Genomic DNA, 19,999 nt, shown 5'->3' on the forward strand with positions numbered 1-19,999 from the left:
ACACCCAAGCGTACACACACACACATGGGCACACACAGTGCTGAAGCACACACAGAATGAGGACGCACTTTTCCTTAACCTTGTGTGTGTGTTGTGGTATGTGTATTGTGTGCGTGGTATGTGTGGTATGGTATGTGTATTGTGTGCGTGGTGTGTGTGGTGTGGTATGTTTGTGGTGGTGGTAGTGTGTGTGCGTGTGTGTTTGTGTGTGAATATACTGTGGTGTATATATGTGGTGTGTGGATGGAGTGTGATTTAGTGTGGTCTGTGTGTATGCACGTTGTGTGTATGTATAGTCTAGTATGTATATGGGTGTGATGCAGTGTATGTGAATGTGGTGTGATGTGTATATGTGAGTGTGTTGTGGGTGTATATGTGTGAATGTGTGATGGTGCATTGTGCATGTCAGTGTGCTGTGGTGTGTGTGTATATGTGTGAATGTGTTGTGATGTGTCAGTGTGCTGTGGTTTGTGTGTGTGTGTGTGTGTGTGTGTGTGAATGTGTTGTGATGTATGTGTGTGTTACAGTGCATACATGTGAAAATGAAGGTGCATACAGGGGCCAAAGCAGGACTTGAGGTATCTTCCTGCATCATTTTCTACCTTATTGCCCGAGACAGGATGTCTCACTCAATCAGCAAGGCTGGCAGACTGGAGAACTCCAGAGATCTGTTTGTCTCTGCTCCCTGTGAATAGCTGTGTTTCACTTAAACACATACACACGTACACACACACACACACTTAAAATTTGAACCCAGGTCCTCTGGAAGAGCTGCCAAGGCTCTTAACTTCTGAGCCATCTCTTCAGTCCCATGTGTCAAGCTTTCTAAAATGTGGGTGCTTGGGAATCAAACTCACATCCTCTGCTTGCAGAGCAAGCACTATTATCAGCCAAACCATCTCCCTAGTCCCTCTCTGGCCTTTCACCTGATATCTTCATCTAGTTCTAGACTATGGAACTAAACTCCTGAGCTATTTCCACACCTCAGGCTTAGAAATTGTCTTCCAAACTCCATTTAACCAGGCACTACTTTGCTTTCTTTAACTTTCTTCAGACAGAAAGAAGCTTGCCACAAAGCCCAAGCTGGCCTCAGACTTGTGGCAATGCTCCTGCCTCTGGGTCCCAAGTGCTAGGACATGTACCATCGCAGCTGGCTTAAGCATGTACTTTCATGCATGCGTTTATTGATTTTTTAAGAGGTGTTTACTCAGGGTTGGCGAGATGGCTCAGCCAGCAGAGAAATATTTACCGAGTGCCTGCAGCAGCTCAGATCTGCTGGGCTCACAGCAGTGTTTGCTAATGCTCACTGTATGCGCTTTCCACTCCACTGTGGCTTCCTTAGGAAGAGGCATTCCCAGCCCTAAGTAGCAGAGTCTGAAGTGGCTTGAGGACACGGTTCCCATGCACTCCCCGTCTGCCTGCTGATGAATGAAGGTGAAAAAGAGATCAATAAATATCACCAGTTAGTGAATAATTAAACAAGTTACTAAGCTGTCCTTGGTACACCGTCCTCTACTAGCTTTTTCAAAGGCATCTTTTTTTTTTTTTTTTTTGAGCTGGATGTTATGGTATACATCAGAAGATTAAGATCATCCTTGGGTACAGGCAGAGTTTGAGGCCAGCCTGGGCTAATGAGACCCTGCTTCAAACAACAACAACCACAAAACAAAAGAAATCTTTTAAGAAGATGTTGTAGAGCCTGGTGCAGTGGCACACACCTGCAATCCCAGCACTCAGGGAGGTAGAAGCAGGAGGATCTCTGTGAGTTCAAGGCCAGCCTGGTCTACAAAGTGAGTCCAGGACAGCCAAGGCTACACAGAGAAACCCTGTCTCAACAAAACAAAACAAAACAAAACAAAACAAAAGCTGTTGTAGCAGTGCCTGCCTGCAATCCCACAACCTGAGAAGTGGAGGCAGGAAGATCAGGAGTTCACAGTTATTCTTGGCTACACAGTAAGCTGCCGGCCATCCTGCTGTACACGAAACTCTGTTTCAAACAAACGAAAGTTCTCATTTTGTTATTTTATTTAATCCTCAATGTCAACAGAGAATTACATTTCAAATAAAGATTCATCACTTTAAATTGTGCGTATGTGTGTGTCTATGTATGTGAGTGAAGGTGTCTGGGAAAGTCAGAGGTGTTGAATCTCCTTGCGACTGCAGTTACAGATAGTTGTGAGCCCCTGATGGGTGGCTCGGAACCAAACCGGAGTCCTCTGCAAGAGCAGTGTGCACTCCTAACTGCTGAGCCACCTCTCCCGTCCTCATAAGTATGTCTTGCTGGCATGCTCATTTCCAGATGAGGACTCAGTAAAGTGCAAAGTTGACACACTGCTCAGCTGGAACTCCAAGTACAAAATCAACCAGGGAGGGGCTGGTGAGATGACTTAATGGGTAGAGGTACTAGCTGCTAAGCCTGACAACCTAAGTTTGTTCCCTGAAACACTTAAGAGGCTAGAAAGATGGTTCATTAAAAAAAAAAAGAAGAAAAAAGCACATACTGTGATCTTGCCCCCATGACAGCAGCTTGAATCTATGTGCAACTCCGGCTCCACCTCTTGTAGCCTCTGTGGGCACTGCACTTACACCCTCCAAGTCCCAACCCCCCAATTTAAAAAGGAAATCCTCAGTGGGCAGTGGTGGTGCCCTTGGGAGGCAGAGTCAGGAGGAAATCTGTGAGTTCAAGGCCCGACCTGGTCTACAGAGAAAGTTCTAGGACAGCCAGGGATACACAGAGAGGCCCTGTCTTGAAAAATCAAAACCAAACCAAACCAATCCTTAAAATAAAATAATTAAATAAATAAATAACCCAAACAACAACACCTTGTCAACAGGGGAGGCACACCCTCATTGACGGTCACCCATGAGTCACACACAGAAGCGCACAGGAACCAGGAGCAATACTGGTCCGTGGACTCAGCGGCCATACCTGAGTCCTGGTCCTAGCACCCTCCCTCAAGCTTAGCTATTGTCCTGACTCCTAACCCCTGCCATACACATCTACAACTCCACAAGCGTGAGGCATAGATCTTATAGCATCTATTTCCTCCATCCCAGACAGATTTTCATGGAGTCAGAGCTAGCCTGGAACCCTCAATGTCACATAGACCTCTCAAGTGCTGGGGAAACAGAAGTGAAGCACTGTACCCAATTCATTTGCTGTTTGTTGCTGTTGTTTTGTGACGCGAGTAGCACAAGTTGTGACTCACTAAGCTGACTTTGAACTTTTGAGAATCCTGACTGAGTTTTCCCCACTGACGAGTGCCTGGCTCTTCTCTGACTCCTTTTGCTCAAAATGCTTTGTAAGGCTCATACCCATACCCATAGTCATTGTACGTAGTTGTAAATCATTCACTCTCGATTCAATGAATGGATATGCCATAATTTATGTAAGCCGTTAGTGATGGACACGTAAAAGGACAGTTTCTATTTAAGGCTACTCTCAACAGCACTGCTAAGAGCGAAAAAAGGAAATTAGGTAAGCCTCTTAGGGAAAGTACGGGGCACTGAGTCCTTTAAGACAAATTTCCAGGTTGAGCATGGGGTGGCAGCATTCAGAAAGCAGAGACAGGCAGATCCCTGTGAGTTTGAGGCTAGCCTGGTCTACACAGTGAAAACAAGGCCAGCCAGTGAGACCCCGTCTCAAACAACCAACCAAACCAGAAACATATAAGAAAGCAGATATCCACGAGGAGGCCAGTCCTAACAGCAGCGTACAAGCCTTCCAGTTGCTCCCTTTCTTGTCAACACTTGGCATTGTCAGATTTTCCCATTTTAGCTGCTCTGGAGGCTGACGGGGCACTTCATTTCTAAATTCCTCTCAAGCTTCTCACATGGATCTTAGGATTTCTGTTTTGCGGATGAGGACATCAGGGCCCTGAAAGGTGCCGTTATTCGTCCAAAACCACTTAAACCTTGGCATGGTCTTAAGGCTGGGATGCCCGGACTTCGGGCTGGGGTGCCAAAAGGGCTGTCTGACATCAGCCATGATTTTTTTTTTTTTTAAATCTGTCCAGCCCCCTTCCGGACCTAGCCTTGTTCGGCCTCTCAGCAATGGGGAGACATCGGCCCTGTGGCCCAGGCTTAGGTGTCCTGGGCATGCACGGGTCACATCTTGCCCAACACTACAAAGGGTTCACAGACTTGAGAGGATCTTCAAAGTGCTTTAGAAAGGGAAGATGCCCAAGGAAAGCGATGGTTGGGAAGGAAATGGATGGGGGAGTAACAAGCAGCGGTTTGCTCTCAGGGGGTTGCAACTCTGCTGGCGAAGGCGCGCTACACAGCTGCGGCCTGCAGAGCCTGAGGGTGTCTGACAGGAAAACCAGGCGAGGACTGCCAAATGCATCGCCGCCTCCAGAGCCCACCAGCAGGCCCAGGGCGGGGCGCGGCAGGAGGGGTGGGACTTTCCTGGGGGCGGGGCCACAGGCCACTACCGACCAATGGACGTGCGCGGCTAAGGCCCCGCCCCTAGATCCCGCTGCATAGTCATGAGGCGCAGGCCGGCGCTGCGTCAGCGGAAGCGGCGCGCAGCGGCTGTTTCCGACCTGATAAAGCGGCGTTGTCCCCGAGCGCTGGCCGCAGCTTCGCAGCGCTCGCTCCGCGTCCGAGTCGCTGACTGACGGACCCGCCCGGCCGGCCGCCGCCGAGGGCGCAGCCGCTGCCCGGACGCCCCGCCGCCGCCCCGGTGCGCCCGGGGCCCCGCACCCCAGCCGCCAGCCAGCCCCGCGGCCCCGGCCGGAGGAGACAGGTGAGCGGCCGCACCTGCCGCCCCGCCCCCTCCGCGCGGCCCGGGCCTCGAACCGGCGGCCCGACCGACCCGGCGTCTCTTCCCCGCCCCCACCCGGCTGCTGCGCTGCAGCCCGCACCTGCCCTTGCTCGTCCGCATCCCGGGCCCCGCGGCCGCGCTGTGTGCCTCCTTGCGCACCGGCCCGGGGCCACCCTAGAGCTCACCTCCCGCCTCTGGCGTTGGGTGCGCACCCTCCTCTCTCCAGCCCTTGCTAACTTCTGGGAGTTCATCGGCCCACCACCTTGAAATGCTCCTGGGCCACCGCTCTCTCTCCTTGTCCCCCAACACAGATTGCTTGCAGCGCTGCTAGCTGGTGGCCTGACCTTTCCCGGGCACCTTTTATTTCCTGAAGCCCATCTCGTCCCTGGAGAAGACGGGAGCACTGACCTCTAGGTGCACAGCTTCGGATTTGGAGAAGCCCCGTCTCTCTCCCCCGAGACCCATCTTTCTCCAGTCCCTTGAGCTTAACCCATTCCTCTCCAAGGTGTGCTGCGCTAGATGGGCACCCCAAGAGCACACTCCTGCGGAGGGCTTTTCCAGGGGAGGTATGTCCAAGTTGGGGAGCACAGCCTGCCGTTAGTTATTCGTAATAATTCTCTAAGGTGAGCCCAGACGTGGGAGGGAAGAGGCACTACGTCTCCTGGGGAGTCTGGGTCTCGTACTTTCCCCGTGGGATACTGATGGAGTGTGACTTCAACTTCTGCCTCAGTCTCCCCTTCTGGTCCCCTAGCTGACCACACACAGGGTCTTGCAGCTCCTTATTACTAGGGTGTTCAAAGACGAGTGCCTGCCTGGCAGACAGGATTTGCAAGATGAGTGATTGAAGCAATTGTTTCTAGTGGTCATCTAGGCCCAGCAACTCAGAGGGTGGACCACAGGACACCTGGGTCACCCCACTGAACGGTGGAAGTGTGTTCTAAGCAAATTCCCTTCAGCTGCCGCCACTGTCCTGACAGGTAGGGTGTGGTGGAAATCTTTTCCTCTTATTTTTTTTTTCTTGTAGCAAGAAAATGTTAAGTGAAAAGCTGGAGGGGTGCCTCACTGATTCAGAATGACAAATGGCTGGTCGTTGGAACTGGGACCCTCCACCAGCCTTGAAACAAATGGGAACAACACCCCCTTGCTGCTTAGATCCAAATCCCACCTTAGAAGAGCAAGTTGATTAAGGCTCTGCAGAGATTTTGCAGAAGCTTCAGAGGAGGGGGAGAGGCAGTGACCGTGGCCTGAAGCTGTGTGGGCTCCAGGTGGGAAGAGACTCCAGCATAATGAAGAAATCAAGCGCTTTGGGGGGTGGGGGGATGGGGAAGTAGGTCATCTGAAAATCCTACACTTGAGTAGCATTGGATCTGGTTGTTTGGTGACTGCTGCTGAAAAGAAGTTGTTCCTTTGAAAGGTTTGAAACGCGTGTTATTTATATGTGGGGGTGATTTATTTGGGAGACATCCCATCTCAAACCGGGGACTGTGGAGGCCGCCCAGGGCCAGCACCCCATGCCGAGGAGGATTCACTGGCTTCCCTTGCAGAGCTGTTGTGTGCTGCAGCTTTGGCCTTGTCGCATCGTGAAAGCAGATCAGAGATTGGACTGGGTGATCTCCAAGGTATCTTGCCTTTAACACCCAACTTTGCTTATTGGAGAGGAGGGAGTAGGGGAGGGACTGAGGGAGCTGGAAAGGGTTCTTGCCCCTTCTCCGTCCGCCCTGCAGATCTGCGGGGGCAGAGGGGGGCTCTGATGCTGCAGCTCCTGGTCTCGTGTAGGAAAGGAGCTTCAGAAGGTATTTGAGCTGGTGTTTAGATGGTGCTGAGTTGATATCATCTGTTTTATGCAGAAGGCAGATGGGAAGATTGAACAAGGCTGCTGTTAGGGTTTAGGATGGCTGGGCCACCCTGCCTTGTGCCTTCTCATTGTCCCGAGGACCCTGGTGCCCCAGCAAGGGATGGTTTCTGACAGATTTGTGGCCTGGCATTGAATAAGAGAGACTGGCGATCATTGTAGGTGGCAGACAACCCCAAATTGCTAGTGCCCTCCTGGGGAACACCCCTGGCAGAACCGTGCCTGTAATTTGTGGAACCAGAATGTGCTAAAAGCTGTGTTCTTGTTAAGGGTGGGTGAAGATGCTACTCTATGTTCGCCTCCTGTGGTTCCCTAGATTTTTTTTTTTAATCATAATGTAATTATGTCAGCAAGGGTGCACTTAGTGATATGCCATTAGGAGCCTGCAGGCCAGGTGATACGAATGTTCAGTGGTGTCCAGTAAAGATTCTGCAGTGGGAACAACCTCATGAATGATGAGCCATCGTGGGAGTGGAAGACCCCATAAGCCAGAGTCTGCAGAGGGCTCAGCTGAAGCACCTCCCCCACCAGCTCCTAGACAAGCTCCCCTTGTTTGCATTAGCGTAACTGCTCCACCAAAGTCAATGAACAAGGATCTTTTTAAATGGGAACTTTCAAAATGTGCCTTGAGTGCACCCCCTCCTCACTATCAAGTTCTGAGGCCTGTGATACCCGCCTTCCCTTCTGAGAAACTGGACGCTTCCTCCATGCTGCTGGAAAGAACAGCCCTTTTCCCAGCCTGAGGAACCTGGTCAGGCACCTCCCTGTCTTTTATGTGAAGACTGGAGTGTGCCTGGGGTTTGTTATTGTTTGTGTATGTTTGGGAATTTTTTTTTTTAAGAATGGGTCCAAGACTAGCCTTGGACGCCTGACACTGCTGCCTCCACCTCTAGAGTGCCTTCTCCTGACAGGTGCTGGAATTACAGTTGTGTACCACAGTGCCTGGCTCTATGAGGTGGCTTTAAGAATAAAACACTGTGGCATTAGGAAGGCTGATGCAGCAGGATTGAAAGTTCAAGGCCAGTCTGGCATATGAAAGGAGGAACCCCCCTTTTTTTTTAATTTTTAAAATTTATCATTTTAAGCTATGTGCATATGTGTGTCTTTGTATGTACATGAGCGTGTAGGAGCCCCCACCCTCCTGGAGCTGGAGTTTCAGGTAGTTGTGAACTGTCTGATGTGGATGCTGAGGATCAAACTTGAGTCCTCTGGAAGAGCAATACATGCTCTTAACCACTGAGCCATCTTTTTAGCCTGAGACTTTATTAAAAAAATAAATAAATAAAGATTAAACTTGGCAGACTACTAGGCACAGCCCATTTGTATTTTTGTTGTTGTTTGTTTTATCACTGTTAGCTTTCCTCTTGCCCCGTCTCAAGGGGCCACTCTGTTCGTGTCTTAGTGGCTAAGGATGTAAGGCAGACAGTGTGGATGGCGGAATGTATTTGTCTCCAGTAGTTGCTGGGATTTGGGGAGCTGTAGGAAGGACACAGCACCTGAGGCTGGAGAAAGGACAGTTTCAAGTTCCCTGTGCTTCGGCTACTGCTTAGGTGTGGTTGCCATTTGTTTGTTTTGTTTAGATTTATTTACTGTACTGTTTTATGTGTGCGGATGTTTTGCCTGCATGTATTCATGTGTACTACATGTGTGCCCGGTGTCCAAAGAGGTCAGAGGAGGATTTCCTGGGGCTGGAGTTACAGAGGGCTGTGAGCCGCCATGTGGGTGCTGGGAATTGAACCCAGATCTTCTGCAAGAACAACAAATGCTTAACCACTGAGTCTGCTCTCCAGAAAAGTCCGTTTTTGTTGTTGCCTTTTTTGAGACAGGATCTCATATAGCTCTTGCTGGCCTTAAATTCACTATGTAGCCAAGGATGATCTTGAACTCTGGTCCTACTCTACCCAACAACTCTTTCGATTCCAAGTATGAACTGCCACCCCAGGCTTGGGTTTCTTTTAAAGGGGGCTAACCCTGTCATTATCTAGTTCATCCTTATTTTGTGCTAGGTGTAGCCTCCTTGTACAGGGGTCTGAGGGTGCTAGGCTGCCTACAAGTGGAACCCAGAACCCTCATGTGCCCTGGAATATACTTTACAATGTTTTGTTGTGGTTTGGGGTTTTTTGAGACAGGGTTTCTTTGTGTAGTTCTGGCTGTCCTAGAACTCACTCTGTAAAACAGGCAGGCCTCAAACTTAGAGATCTGCCTGCCTCTGCCTCCAGAATGCTGGGATTAAAAACATTTGCCACCGCTGTCCAGTTATGGTTTTGATCTGTATCTTAGCTTGCTTGACTCTTTCAAGCCCAGGCTAGCCACCCCCTGCCATCTATGGAAGGTATGACCATCTGGGTGGTTGGGTAGGGAAGGGGCCCGGCATGGTGCCTTCTACACCAGGATCCTGCATGGCCAACAGATCCTATATGGCCAAACCTTGGTTTGAGTTCTTGTAGTTTGTGTCTCTTCAACTTGCAGCCACATGACTTGGTTACCACATCCCCCTGTTTCAGACAAGAGGGAAATCTTGAGTAAGAAAAGCCACACTCTGAACTAGAAGATGAAGAGGCATTGAGACTTTGAGGTGGGCATGCATTTGGTTCTGATGTAGTGGATTTTGTACTTTGTGTACAAGTCTTACAGCATAATTTTAAGCCATCACTTAGCTGTTGTAAGCCAAAGTATAATAAATAGCTCTCTGTTTCCAGCAGCTTAGTCACCATTTGAGGGAAGTGCAACCAATGAGCAGAGTGTGATTTTTGGTTTGGAGTAAGGAGAGAATATTTTTCCATCGATTTTTGGAGGCCCAGGATTGAGTTCTAGGCCTCCTATGCGGTACTCACTCTCACTACCATACCACACCAGCAGCTCTCCGTCAGCTGTTTATGTGTGGTGTACATATGTGTGTTCTCGCATGCATGCGTGCTCACACTTCTGTGTGTGTGTATACGTGTGTGTGCGTGAGTTCGTGCAAGGCCAGAAACTGACACTGGGTATCTTTCTCTACAGATCTCTACCTTATTTTGAATCAAAAGTCTCTCACTGAACCTGGAGGCTGGCTGTTGAGTTCCAGTCACCCTCTTACCTCTGCCTCCCCATCCCAGGGATGGCATAAAAGATATGCACCACCATGTCCAGCTCTCCATCAGTTCTTTAAAAAGATACTGTATGTGTGTGTGCATTAAGGGGGTACACATGCAACTGTGCAGATGTGGGGTCAGAGAACAACTTTGGTGTTGGTTCTCTCCTTCCACTTTTCTGTACCTCCACCTGCTGAGCCACCTCACTAGCCCTCCATCTGTCTGTCTGTTTGTTTATTGGTTTTCTTTCAAGACAGGGTTTCTCTGTGTGTATCGCTGGCTGTCCTGGTTCTATAACAAAATGACTCAGACTCACAGAGATCCACCTGCCTCTGCCTCCAGAGTGCTAGGATTAAAGGTGTGCACCAGCACCACCTGGACCTATCTGTTTATTTTTAATTTTTATTTTTTAAGGGTAGGGTTTGACATCTACACTGGAGGTAAAATCACTTGTATTGAACAAGGCTGGGCAAGGTAGTCCATACCTGTAATCCCTGTACTCAAGAAGCTGAGGCCGAGGATTGACCCAGATTTGAGGTCAGCCTGGGCCACATAATGAATTTGAGGCTACCCTGGGGTAAAGACCAACCCTGTCTCAAAATACCAGGGGGGAAAGTAAGTCTAGAGCCGGGCGTGGTGGTATATTCCCGTAATCCTAGTACCTAGGCTGCTGAGGCAGGAGGATCAAATCTGGACATAGGAAAACTAGTTGAATACCAAAAGATGTTTGTCTGCAGTAGTGGATTAAATTTTAAAAAATTTCATTAATTACAATTTATTCACTTTGTATCTGGCTATAGCCCCCTCCCTCATCTCCTCCCAGTTCCTCCCTCCCTCCCTCTTCTCCCCTTATGCCCCTCCCTAGTGGGTTAAATTTTCATTAAAATAAATGCCTTCCCATATTTTTATGTAAGTGTTCCCACACTATAACTTTGAAAAACTGTGGACACATTTAAAATAATGGATATATCTATATCTTTTTGTCTCTCTCTTTCTTTGTGTTTTTTTTTTAAGAGAGGGTTTCACTGTGACATTGGCTGTTTCAGAATTGACTATGTAGACTAGGCTGGCCTTGAACTCAGGTAGATCTGCCTGCCTCTGCCTCCCGAGTGCCTGGCTCCAATTCTGAATAGCTTTAAAAGATGTCATTTGTAGTACACTACAGGCATTTAAAAGTAAGATCCAATGTCAGACACCCTAATGACATCATTCCCACCATCAATGCCACTTACACGAACAAGAACAAATTGTTCTTAACGGTGTGAAAGTCATACCCCCACTGATGGCTGTATTCCATTTCTCACTGTGAAGTTATATTCTAATGTAACTGCATTCATACTGTAGCATCTTTTTATTGGTCACTTTTGTTCTTTCCTGTGACAGAAGTACATGGAAACAGTAATTCAGAACATTTCTGTAATCTTTAGGCTGGTGTCGGCTCAGTCCAGAGAAGCAGTTTTGACTTTTGTAATTATTGTCTATGAACTTGGTCACAGAGCCATAACTCATCCTCAGGCCTAAGGAGAAGTTACAGAATATCTTGGAACACCATGGAATCGGTTCTTAGAGTGGGGTGGCTGAACGGGGGACCTATAAGGTTCCTGTCTCAGAAAAACAGATTTATTGAACTGTCCTTGGGACCTCTGCTGCTGGTACATACTGTGAGGAGTCTTCTTCATTTAAAAGTCAGGGTCTTACACCTCAGGGTCTTACATCAGGCTGGCCTGAAAATTGCAGCAGTCCCCCCTGCCTAGCCTCCCAGTGCTGGGATTATGAGCCTGAGCCGTTCCGTTGTCTGGCAGCCTTCCTTTTGCCTAGGTGTGGAAGGAGCATGAAGGTGACCTTGGGTCTAGATGTGGCCTGCCAGGAATTCTCAGGCAGTTAGTTTAGGAGATACTGAGACTGTACCTTGGGACCCTGAGGGTATTCTTGCAGAGTATCCCATGCCTCCTGTGTATCTGAGGGACAAAGCCCTGTTTCATCGAGCTGTCACTGGAGATGGACTGTCTTGTACCTCAGTGTTGTGTTGCATGCTTTCTAAGTGCTTGGTGTTAAATGGCAGAAAGATGGGGGATTTCATAGGTCTTCATGGTTCAGTTAGGAGTTTGCATTTTTTGTTTAATCTGGTTAAAATATAAGCCTGTGGCATTATGCCTTTAGTTAAAATTTAATTTGCCAGAAAAAGGCACCGGCAGGAAGATGACCAAGGCACTTGGGCCTGTGGCTCCTTGGGGACTTTTGCTTGGTAATCCAGCATTCCCATTTGCTTTTCCTTCTCCCGTGCCCTAGGCTCCAAGGCTCCTACTGATCTTGGGGTGAGAGCCATTGGGTGGGCTAGGGAGGATGATGAAGAGGACCTGGACTGGGAGACTAGGGTGTTGGAACCTCTTCGTGAGAACCCAGGATGGGCTGGTGTGGCGTGCTTGACTGTCCTCAGATCCTGCTAAGGCATGTAAATGTGCTGGGTTGTTGGGATGTAATTCAACAAGTTGTTCTAACCTCATGCTCAGAACAGAACGTGCAGTGGCTGGAGAGCAGTAAAACCAGGCATATGGGGTAGCTTTGTGACCAGAAGACCATCAGTGGGCAGAAGATTTGGCTGCTCTGGAGAGCCACCGCATGGTCAAGCCTAGGGCTTTTCACCTGTTTCTGGCCTTACTGCTGGTGGATAACAGTGCATGAGAGCTGGGTGTGGAGGCTCACATCTATAATCCCACTACTGGAAATTTGAGGTTAGCCTGGGCTACAGAATAGGACTGAAAAAAACACAAACCAAAGAATGCAGTCAAGAATGTTTGAGCAGGACATGAAAGCACAGGGAGGGGACTCTGTCCCCTTTGTTCCTGGAGTAAGAGAAGGCAACTGAATCAAAGAATGAGGATGGCAATGATGGTAAGGACCCCAGAAGACAGAGCCTCATTGGCATGTCTCCAGCACAGCAGCTGTTTTTCAGTTCCCTTGGTATATTGGGCATCAGGATGGAGGGCAGGGTCTCTTGACTTGAGAAATCTATGTGTGCTGAAGGAAAGTGAGTACAGGAAAGCATAGAGGTTCTCTTGCTTTATTTCTCTAGAAATAACTGCACTCCCCTGGGCTTCCCTCCAGCATGCAAATCTCCTCCCAGTCAGGCAAGTAACAGGAATACTGGAGTGACCGTTAGTGGTTTTTCATATCGCTTATGTAAAACTGTTTGCATCAAAGCTTGGAATAGGGAAGCCCTCCCCTGCTGAGGCCCTGTACACCTCTGTGCAGCACTCCCCTCTGCTGGATGGAGTCAGGTCCAGGAGTGGGCTGGCCTGTTCCTGTTCTGCCATTGCTCAGCACCGTTCTGACTTGGGGGAGAACTTGAACAGGGAGGTCAGGCTGTAAGTCAAACTGTCCTTTTTTCAACATACTGCCTGTTTAGCCTGTAATTGGAAGGGGGCGGGGGAAACGTGTGGAATGGGGACCAACAGTTGTGTCCTTAAGGCAGGGTGCAGAGAATTGCAAAGCTATCGAAAGCATTTCCACTCTTGTTGAATGAGTCATGTATAGCTAAAGTGATCTTAATTCTGAAGAGGGTGGGGAAGGGCCTGCACCTCTTCAGTGGGAGCTTTTCAGAGCCCGGCTTTGTCCTGGGAGGAGTACAGGGAGTGGCCAGCCCTGACTTTGAGGCCTTGGCCCAGAAACCGCCACTGCTCACAGCCTCAGCCTCTATGTGATAACCATGAGATCAAGGGGAATTTGTTCCTGTGGAGTAGGCACTTGAAGAGTAGGAGTGACAGCTACTAACACAGAAAGCATTGAGCCTTCTGATAGAACTCAGAATGTGAAGGTTAAGTGGCTTGCCCAGAGCCCCATCATGGGTAGCCAAGCCTGGTGCATACCCAGGATGTGTCGGGCTTCATGGCTTATGGTCTCAAGTTGATCACTACTTAAAATGCCCAGGGAAATGTAGAAATGTTCTTCCTTGCATTCCTGCTCAAGGCCCTTTTGCTGTTGCTACCCATACCTAGAGAGTGCCTGCTGCTGGAGGAGGCTCCTCTTAGCTACTGGCTGCTCAGCTGCTCATCTTAGGCTCTTAGGGGTATGGTGGGAAGGATCTTTAAGCTGGGGATGGGATACTCACTAGCTTAGCCCTTGTGTTGTCTCACCTGGTTCCCTGTAGCTGTGAGGACAAGCTGCTATCCCCTTCTATAATCCCCTAGTGCTGTTACTGCTGATACGTAACACTGCCAGTGGCCAGTGACCTTGGTGAGCTTGCCCTGGTGCCCAATTCTGTCCTTGTGTCATCATTCCCATCAGGTCAACTAGGCTTGGCTAGAGCTGTTTCTGAGATCCATTCTACCCTGATGATGCCTCTGTGTGGACAGACACCTGGACACGGTGAGCCTTGAGACATACAGGGATGAGAACATTGAGCGACATCTCACCTGGGCTAGTTTTGGAAGATGTCTAGGCAGGTACCTCATCTGATCAGGAGGTTTTTGAAATGTGTTATTGCTATTCTCGGACCTAGAAAGGTGAACCAAACAGTGTGATAGTGTCGTCTGAACTTGTTGCCCAACACCTACGGCTGTCTACATGTTTCTAGTCTGAACTGTTCTTTTTGTTTTGTTTCGTCTTATCTCAACATGTCTTGTTCTGTAGCCAACCCTGGCCTAGAACTTGTCCTCTCTCTGCCTCAGTCTCCTAAGCTCTGGGGACTGCTGGGATTCAGGCATGTGCCACCAGGCCCTGAAAAGTTTGGTGGATCTTACATGCTAGGCAAACACCCAACCACAGAGCCACATTCCCAGCCCCATGCTTCTAATTAAAAACTTTTTGTTGTTGTTGTTGTTATGAGCCTGGGCCTTATGTAGCTGAGGCTGACAGCTGAGACTGACCTTTGAACTCCTGATCTCCTGCCTCCACTTCTCAAATGCTGAGATTTTACTCATATGGCTGCCATCCCTGGCTTGTTTTTATAGTTCTGGGTGTCATTTTTCTCCTAATACTCTATGTGTGTGAAAGGTACTGGAATGAGGCGATGCTTAAAACCAACCAAGTGCAGAATGAAATCAGAGCTGGTTTTGAAGAAGTAGATTGCCTGTGGCAGTGTCACTAGTAATGGAGGAAGATGTGGGGGAGAAAGAAGCTCTGTCTATAGGTCTCCCGGGTAGGAGCAGCTGTGGGTGCAGATGGGTGACATTGTCACCACAGTTATCAGCCCACACTGACAGTTTGGGCCATCGCTCGCCAGGGGGGTCTGTGTCCTGATAAGCCTGCTAAGAGTGATGGTGGTTTGTGGTGTCAGGCCCAGATAGGGTTTTTATGTGAGTCTGTGGGAGACTGAAAGCCATCAGTATAGGCCATGGCTTCTACTATAGAATGGCACAGGAAAACAGTTGAGAACAGTGAATGTAGGCTTCCCCATGCTTTGCTCAGATCCTGGTCCACCTGGTGATTTGTTGGTGCCCATACAACTCTGCTTTGCTTAGGAGTCTTAGGCCTGCTATACTGCTGAGCATTGCCTGGGAGTAGGCAGGGCGTTCCTGTGCCCATCTGTAGCCCTTTTTGCCTGGAGTCCTGGTGCATTGGAGCTTAGTGGCTTTAGGGAAGGCAGTTGTGATGCTTATATTTTGTATGACACTAGACGCTGGATTGGAGAGTCCTGGTCCCAAGGCCACCCTGGGAACTGAGTGTGTTTCTAGAATGGTATACTGAATTTAGTGGGAAATGGGGATCTTAGCAATGTGGGGATCATAGGCTGAGGCAGTTTTCTTCCCATAGGCTTGGAGTTTGGAGACCCATGAGCAGGGTGGTCTCAGACTGTCTGCTGAGGGAAGGAATATGTGGTGCTTTAAAGAGATGCCTGATGGCTGTAGCCTGCTGCAAATGGAACAAGGCCTTAACCCAACTTCTTCATGATGATGAGGATTTCACTTAGGTTTCTACTCTCATGATCTCATCATCACCTCACAATCCCCACCACCTTGGGGGTAGGATTCCTGCAGGTGACTGTGGAGGGTATATGCTTTCCAGCGATAGCACTCTTCTGCTTAGTTGTGGGTGATCTTAGTCACCATAGAACCTGATTGGCACAGCATGTAGATCGTTAGCATGTCTTGAAATGGTTCCTGTCCTGCTGTGGGGTTCTGTTTCTGCAGGCCCAGTGTGCACTGGCTGTCTGAAGTACTACATGCACTTCCAATCACCCCTGTTGCATGGAGTCTATGATAGCCCTTACCTGTGCATCGGCTCTTGACTGTCTCTACTGTGGAGTGTTCTAAGCATAGTGCAGGATGAGGTGGGGAAGTCACCTTAGTCTTGTAGGATACATAAAATATGCACTTGGGGTTCTAGAGCCATGAGTGCTGTGTGCATCTCTTCTGGGGACCAAGGCATCATTTGGCTGTATCTGAGCAGCAGTTGGCTATTTTGGAAGGTAGAGTTGGCAGGACCTCTACTTGCTTCCAGTTGTTTCTGTAGGTGATGGGAAAAAAACAGGGCTTGACCCTCAGCTTTCTGGGAAGGGGGTCACACCTGGTTGGTAGCTTAGTCAAAGTTCTGCTGACAGGTACCTATCTCCTTGCCTCATAACCAGGAGACCGGACCAGATCCCAGGGAGGAGTATGAGGTCCTTGACCTTGGAAAGCCATCTTCTGTGGCAGTTAGCACTTTGAGTTTGTTTCTGCCATTCTGTCCACCTGTGGGTCTCGTCTTAGAAACAGCCCATAGGAAACCGTGGTAGTGTGTCTGGGTCACCTGCCCTGGACTTGGAGCTTGTGGGCAGCTTGGCTACCAGGCAGCTCAGGAGACAGAGGTGAGGTGGCTTGGCTAAACCTTTTCAGATACCTCTGGGCGCCATGATGCAGGCAGCTTCATTGTGTCCTGGGTCCTGCCACATGGTAGCAGGTGGAAGGACTGTGGATAGGAGTCTTTGTAACACCAGCCACACGCTTAAAGTTTTGTGACACCATTTCAGTGTAAGGGAACTATGCCACATACATCTAAAACAAAAGGCTTCCTCCATTTTCCTTAAGGGAAGAATGGTGGCCTGGATATTCTAGTCTGGACCTGGAGCCCTGTAGCAGTAGGACTTGATGCCTTCCTGCCAAGCTATGTGACTCTGGACACTCAGCTCAGGGGCCTCGCACATGTAAAACAGGCATGATAAAGCCAGGGAAGGCAGCCTCTGAGTGAACTTTTCCACTCTACAGTATTGCTTGCCTTTTGCAGTCCCCTGCACCCCAGCCTGTAGCACCAGCCTGTAGCTTTCGTGGCCCCCACCCCATGGCCATGTTCTTTTTGCCCTCTCTAGACTGTCCAATGCCTCCTTTGCCAAAGCAGGACAGACTTCTAAGTTTTGCCTCCCTTTTGATTTTTGTTGTTTTAATTTTTCAGAAATTTATTGTTATGTACATTTGGTGCTTGGTCTACGTATATGCCTGTGTGAGGGAATCGGATCCACTGGAATTTGGGTTTAGACCAGACAGTTATGAGCTGCCATGTAGGTGCTGGGAATTAAACCAGGGTCCTCTGGAAGAGCAGCCAGTGCTATTAACCACTGATCCATCTCTCCAGCCCCATGTTGTTTGTTTTTGTTGGAACCCCCTGACCTCCTCTTGACTCTAGAGCCCAGTCTTGTCTAGACTATATAGCCGAAGCTGACCTCTAATTCCCATGTTCAAAAATAACTTTTTTCTTTATCTTTCAGTGATCCTGGGTCTGATAATATGGCTTCATGTGTTCTAGACAAGCGCTGTAACACTAAACTGTACCTCCAGCTTGGTCTCAAAATGCCTCTGCTTCCTGTGTGTTGGAATTATAGCTGTGAGCCTCTTGCACAATTGGGTTTTTTGTTTTGTTTTTTAATCGCTAATGGCTGTGGGGCCCTATGGAGACCTGGTGTGTGCACAGGCACATGAGGTCGTGTATGTGCAAGGGGACTGCTACTCTTGAAAGATTCTGTTAGGGAATGTGTGACTCTTAGGGGTAGAGGAGGGAAAGAGTAGAGTTAATGGCAGGACTCTGGGAAGGAGTTCAGGGTAAGAGAAGCCTGCCGGGAGCTTCCACACCTAGAGCTTGGAGCATAGGGAAGAACAGAATCAGAACCCTCAGAGGTGGGTTGGCAAGTGTTGGGCCTTCAACAGAGGAGTACAGCGAACTAAGTGATGGTGACCCTGTCTGCTCTGAAAGAGTGCTTGGCCATTCTCCCTTGGAGTCACTTGGCATGGCCCCTGTATGTGAGAGCTACTGGCCATGAGTTCATGAGTGCTTAGGGTCTTAGGGAGAAGCAGGAGAAGAACAATGTAGCTGAGAAGGCAGGACTCAGAGGGGTGTGGTGGGTCTGGCTACAGCTGCGACCTCTCTGGGGACATTTTCTCTGACTGAGCTGTGAACATTGTGTGGCCCTGGTTTCTACCAGCTGCACCTAGGGGTGGCCTCACAGCCCACATGCACACCTAGCAGGCAGGTACCGGGGCTCCAAGAGCCAAGCATGGCAGAGAGAGTAGGCCTAGCCTCTGGAACCTGCAGGAAGGCGATGTGCTGGGCAGCTTGCTTAAGCTGAAAGGGGGAGGTGAGAGGATGGGTTATCTGGGTATGGGAATGTGTTGGTTATGAAATGTGAAACCAGGATTTTGCTGAGTCTGTTGCTAGCTCCGCCTTTCCTCCAGAGGACCAGTCCTGGGCTTCCTCTCAAAACAGGGAGCTAAGGCCATACACAGAATGTCCAAACCAAGCCAGCAAAACACTCGGCCTTACTGCAGACACTAGCACCTGTGTGCCTCCCTTGATTGGTTTGACTATACAGAGTGATGGTTTTACTTACAGTTGTTTATACTTGTATCTGTCCCTTGGGATTGCCTCTAGAAAACACAGTTTGGCCCATGTTCTCATATACCACCACGTGTGTTTGCTGAGCTCTAAAAGGACCTTAGCCTGGTGACCTGGCCTGCTTTTTTAGAGTTCCCCAGACTTAAAAACTGTCTTTTTCCCTGGAGGAGAAGGGGTAGGGCAGGCCTTAATATGTTGTCCCCCCTTCCTCTTTCTTCTTCCTTTTTTTTTTTTTAAGACAAGATCTCACTGTTTAGCTCTGGCTATCTTGGTGCGTGTTGTTTAGATTATGCTGGCCTCGAACTAGCAGATCGCCTGATCCGCCTGTGTCTGCCTCCTGAAATTAGAGATGTGCGCCACCACGGCTGGGCTATGTTATCTTTTTTCTTGGCTATTCAAAGTTGTAGTTTCAAGTATCTTCCGGGGAGAGGCTGGGCCACAGGCATGTGCCACTGCACTTGGCTTCTCTCTTTTCCTGTTTGGGTTTCGTTTTTTAAGTGCTAGAGATGGAACCCAGGTCCTCATACATGTCAGGCAAGAGTTCTGCCTTTCAGTTGCATCCCCAGTCCCTACGATTTTTGTTTTGTTTCATTGTTGTTTTTTGCTTTGGTTTTTTTTTGGTACAAACCTAAATTGCTCAACTAAGTACTAAAGGCAACAACAGAGGGGAGGGCAGATTTTAAAAAGCACAAAAAAGATGATGTCATAACCACACCACAGCAGAAAGTCCTTTAACCAGTTTTTGAAGTCACGTGGCTACCCTCAGCACCCTGTCCCTAGCCTGGGACATTTTTTTTTTCCTTGCCACAAGTGTTTCTTTGGAAGCTGGTGAGAGCTGTGCCTCTTTCACACAACACAAATTGACACAGTTTTGTGTACATTGTAGTGATCACATGTACCCTAATTCCCACCTAGGGAGGTTCCAGCTTGCCCTCTCTCTGGATAGGGTAGGCTGCTATGCAGTCTCTGGGCTCTGGGGATGGAGGCCACATGGTCTGGTCATCAGAGCTGTGGGAACTTGTGAACCACCTAGCTGCCAGTCTGCTAGGCCATTCCTCTGCTCTGTCCCCATAAGAGATCAAGCCAGAAATGGTCGCCCTTATAGCTTTTGTTGTATCTATCATTGTCATGTTGACCAGGATTAATTATCTCTGTGGCCTTAGAACTCTGTCCATGCCAGGTCCTCACATATCTGCAAAGCTGTGGGATTGGCCTCTAGGCAAAGTGACTGTTGGATGCTGTTGTGTCATCTCTGTGGGGATATTTAGGGGAGTTAAAATTAGCAGTGAACACCATAGAAAGTCAAGGTTGCTTAAGAGATCCAAGCAATGTCACATTGAAGAATGTGGCAGAGATAAGACTTGGCAGTGAAGGAATGGAAAGTGAAAATTTCTTTTTTCTGAAAGAGACGTGAGCCACCATATAGGTGCTGAGAATTGAACTTAGGACCTCTGGAAGAGGCAGCCAGTGTTCTTAACTGCTAAGTCATCTCTCCAGCTACCCAAAGTGGAA

The 19,999-nt window shown here is 48.8% G+C and overlaps 1 protein-coding gene across 3 annotated transcripts in view; it reads left to right on the forward strand.

The window, feature by feature from the left end:
- The first annotated feature begins 4,531 nt into the window (after window positions 1-4,531).
- Slc45a4 (solute carrier family 45 member 4) overlaps window positions 4,532-19,999 on the forward strand; it is a 66,750-nt gene continuing 51,282 nt past the window's right edge. The window contains exon 1 of one of the 3 annotated variants that reach the window (XM_021628949.2): window positions 4,532-4,747. The gene's annotated coding sequence lies outside the window, so the exon portion shown is untranslated. Of the gene's footprint in view, window positions 4,748-5,076; window positions 5,332-11,908; window positions 11,934-19,999 lie in introns of those variants that run through there. The other 2 variants (XM_060389286.1, XM_060389289.1) reach the window with 2 other exon arrangements.

Source organism: Meriones unguiculatus, chromosome 8, assembly GCF_030254825.1.
Source record: "Meriones unguiculatus strain TT.TT164.6M chromosome 8, Bangor_MerUng_6.1, whole genome shotgun sequence".
In the NCBI taxonomy this organism is placed as follows: Eukaryota; Metazoa; Chordata; class Mammalia; order Rodentia; family Muridae; genus Meriones; species Meriones unguiculatus.